General features: G+C 38.6%; 1 protein-coding gene across 1 annotated transcript in view; it reads left to right on the forward strand.

The window, feature by feature from the left end:
* The window catches only part of LOC107695181 (protein quaking-A-like), a 103,453-nt gene that overhangs the window by 73,638 nt on the left and 25,203 nt on the right, over window positions 1–4,612 (forward strand). The gene's annotated exons all lie outside the window — the stretch shown is intronic.

A 4,612-nucleotide genomic window follows, 5' to 3' on the forward strand; every position in this document is an offset into this window, starting at 1 on the left:
TCTGCTCTGAGCAGAAGGTCTCTCTCCATACATGGATGGAACAGCATGTTCACCTTGAAAATAATGCAGTAGCTTTTGCTTTTAAGTGTACTTTGTACAGTTACAAGCCATGATTGGTCAGGATCATTAGGATATCTATTTTTAAGAGAGAAAGCTAATTGGTGTATTTGGGAGATCTAAATCCGGGTGTCCGTTCCTGTTTCCCCATTCATAAAGGAAGCCATTGTCATCTCCAAAAGTAATCATTCAGAGAGAAATGTGGATGCTCAATGTAATTTACCAGTTCACAGTCAGAGAGCTTTTGATTGGTCAATGGACAGGAAGTTGGATTGGAAGTGTGGATAATCTGTACGTTATGTTAGTGATTCACACTAAAGGTGTTGCAATATACTGGTATTGGCGATTATCCTGATATTTAAAAATAGTGATGTCTTGTTAATGCTACACTTATGGTAATGTAGTAAATAAATTGGCATCAGTAACTACCTGGTTGACACTCCATCATAGTAGGAGGCAGTATTACACCTTAAAGATGGTTGCCCGCGACTTAAAATAGATGAATTTGACAGATATTAGGGGTGGGCGATATGACCAAAATCTTATTTCACGATATGAGAAATTTTAATTCTATTTTTTTTTTTTTGTAATTAAAATTAAGAAAAATAAGCAAATTACAAGCACAACAGAACAAATAAATATGAAATAAACTTTTAATTTATTCAGCTACAGTATGCTAGGTTTATTTAACATGTAGTAAGAAATATTACAGAAATTGAATAAAGTGTATAAAATAAAACACTGCATAGTCTTCACTGTATCAATCAAACATGATTAACATTAATAATGACAGACAGCAGCAGGTAAATAAGGCTGCTGTCCCTTTAAGACCGACTGCACGGATCCAATATACTGAAACACATCCGGTTTTCACCCAACCATTTTACATTTATTTAACATATAACCGACTGTGTTTACTTGAATACTCCACACGACGGGCATTATGACATAACAGTGTGCGTATTTGACCATTCAAGCACAATAAAACCGGAGAGAGATCTGGTTTTGCGATCGCATGCAGTCGAGAGAAGGACTTTCAGTGCGCGCGCTTCGGCTGTTTGTCAGTCAGTGCGAGCACTGCATTGAGTTATTTTTCACTGCTTATTGCACTTAACTTTATTAAACATAATGCACGTCCCAAATTCGTGATCACATGCTGTCTGAGAGGTGCTTTCTGAGTGTGTCAGCGCGAGCACTGCATTGAGTTCTTTTTCACTGCTTATTGCACTTAATAACTCTACCAAGTGTGTCCCACTCTTTATTTTCTCATTCATGCATGTTTCCTTCGCACTCAAAGGTGTATAACGTTTAAGCAGTACTGTGTTACGCAGATATATTTGCATACCGCGGAATACGCGATATAGCAAAATCTCTAACGATAGACACTTTATTTTGCGGTAACGATATATACCATCATACCGCCCAGCCCTAGTGTTAATTAGCTTCATGAATGTTTATGAAAGGAACAGCACAGAAGGGATATGGAAGCTCATCATATCGCATGCAGTCGAGAGAAGGGCTTTCAGTGCGCGCGCTTCGGCTGTTTGTCAGTCAGTGCGAGCACTGCATTGAGTTCTTTTTCACTGCTTATTGCACTTAACTTTATTAAACATAATGCACGTCCCAAATTCGTGATCACATGCTGTCTGAGAGGTGCTTTCTGAGTGTGTCAGCGCGAGCACTGCATTGAGTTCTTTTTCACTGCTTATTGCACTTAATAAATCTAGCAAGTGCGTACCACTCTATTTTCTCATTCATGCATGTTTCCTTAGCACACAAAGGTGTATAACGTTTAAGCAATACTGTGTTACACAGATATATTTGCATACCGCAAAATACACAATAAAGCAAAATCTCTAACGATAGACACTTTATTTCACGGTAACGATATATACCGTCATACCGCCCAGCCCTAACTGATATCATTATAATCTTTTATATCACAGTAATATTGTTGTTGTGAATTCTTTCAGCTACAAAAACAGTGTCATGAAAATGATTTTGAAACAGCCCTAATGCACACATTGACATGTATTGTACGCTTGTGTATGTTTGATCATTGCCATAGTAACGGTATCCATGGCAGTGCCGTGGAAAGCGGTGTCATAGGCACTCCACTGGGTCTGTTGGTGTATTAGTAAGCATGTCAGGTGGACCCTTCTCCTCCCCGCTGAGATCCACCACTCTGTGCTCGTTTGTGAAGCAGGCATGCTAATTGAGGTGTCTGAATGAGCAATGATCTGAAAGCATCATGGCAAACATGAGGGGAGGGACAGATGCCGACATTATACTTGTAATCAATGTGAACAAGAGGCGGTTAGGGCTGGTCAAGTGGTCTTTAAACTACTTACTTTGGAATCCTGTCTTTGTATTACTGATGGTTTCAGGCGTAAGAGGTGTGGGATTGGAAATGGATATGCTTAAAAATGCTTTTAGCATTTATTGCTCCATCCAGAACTTTAACCCTCTGGGGTCTGAGGGTGTTTTGGGGCCCTGGAGAAGTTTTGACATGCCCTGACATTTGTGTTTGTTTTCACTATCTTAAAAAAAACATATTAATGGCTTAAGTCCTAATGCATCGTGATGTCATATTAGAGAACCAAATCGGCAGGACTAGTTTTGGTTTAACGGGGGCTTCACAGAAAACAATATATTGATTTAACATTTGTAAAAACATGTTTCGTGATCGAAAGCCTGTATACGAGGGAGTGACAATGGCCATGAGTGATTCACACCTGAGAGACAAAGGGCCTCCCATAATAGGCCATCAATATGAATGTGACTGAGGCAGGTAAGAAAGAGTGAGGAGAGTAAAATAATGTGGGTTTTTGATTATTATTTGTATTTTATTTATAATACAGTTTAATAAAAATATACACATTGAAGGTCAAGGACACATGATTGAACATACTGATCTGAATACTGAGATTTAATCAGTAACGCACCTTTGTGCCAAACATTAATTCATAGTGTTAACACACCCACTACTTTTATATCTTGTGGTTTTATATGTTTTATAAAACATTAAACAAACATCCTATCGTTGTGAGACCTTTAGACAATGAAATGACACATATTTCAAAATGTTTAACTTGATTTCATACATGTCAGGAATTATAGTTTGGGAAAAGTCTAACTAGTAAAAATGTGCACAAGTTATGTCACAATAACACAATAACAACAGATGCAAGTAAACTTAGGCTACTCATCAGAGTGATATCCTCCAGTGGATCCAGCTGCGCGACGCATCGCGTTGTGAGGTAAATTCTTGGTTATTTCTCTCAGCGCGTTGTCTTCCAGAAACAAAAAATAGCCGTGATGAACTCTTTACGTTTGTTTACGCGGAGGTGATGTGCGTGTTTACATGCGCGCTCGTCTCACATGGATGCTTAAAATCTGAAAAACGCGATTGGCGCGTGGGCGTGACCGCATTAGATTTAATGAGTTGAGATGGGAAAACTGGACATCGCGTTGGTTTCATACGGATTACTTTAACAGAGAACATTTGTTTTGGATGTGACTTCATTTAAAAGTAGACATTTCAAGCTTTCTATACATATATTTCTCATGTCTTTGAGGCAAGTATTCGCGGAGATTCATGTTGTTTTATTTACGTGTCTGTGAAGAGAGGTGACAGAGACGGAGCCGGCAGAGAACGCACCCTGTTTATTTTCTTTATTTTTTAAAAGCACATTGTGTTGTTGTTATTATGACTATACACAAATAAAAGTAGACCCTTTGCCATTTTAAACGATACCTTATTCTTATCTGTACGATTAAAACTCAAGGAGTATTTTGTTCTTTTTGCGGTCATAAAGAAAATACGAGACGGACCGCACTGGTGCGGGCTTCAACCCCAGGGGGTTAAGAGTGGAGAGTGCTGTTTTGCTGTGTTACTGTAAAATTGCTCGTGATAAAGCAAGAAATGTACACAAGAGCTTGGTGTCCTATATTACCCAGTTTTCCTCAAATCATCTAAAGAGGGCATATCTTTTTGAGCCGATTCAAAAATAGTAAAAGTGAGTCTTTGTTTTTATACAGGTTTTTGATTTTCCACACCTCTTCAGTCTATTAAATGATTTTTAATGTATTTTTTGGCACAATGGGTGGCTGGTGAATAATCTTTTCTTCTTTTTTTTTAACCTTTCATCCATCAGGTTTGTAGTGCTTCATTGCTCTGAGCAAGATGAATTGTCAGGCTCTTGTGAGGTGTTGAAAGCTTGGGTGGTGGGTAATTGTTGGATTTGAAAAAGACCCACCCTCAAGAGTGTGAAGCTTTTTCTTTTTTCAGTTTAGCACTTCCGAGTGTTCAGATGGCTCTACCCTAGCATAATGGCTTTCTTTTGAGGCCGCTGTTAACCCAAGCCAATCAAACGGTCATGCACACCAACTGCAGGCCATTTTAAATGATCGCGGGGAGAATTGTGGTCAAAGAGCTTCATTGCTTTTCCTGTTCTGCTTAAAATTAAGATCTTTTTGGCCTCCACTTGGATTAGTGCATTAAACTTCATTGGACTTATACTGAACAAATAAAGTCTGCAATTGGCTGGTATAT

This window comes from Sinocyclocheilus anshuiensis, unplaced genomic scaffold (assembly GCF_001515605.1).
Source record: "Sinocyclocheilus anshuiensis isolate Anshui unplaced genomic scaffold, SAMN03320099.WGS_v1.1 scaffold610, whole genome shotgun sequence".
Taxonomy (NCBI): Eukaryota; Metazoa; Chordata; class Actinopteri; order Cypriniformes; family Cyprinidae; genus Sinocyclocheilus; species Sinocyclocheilus anshuiensis.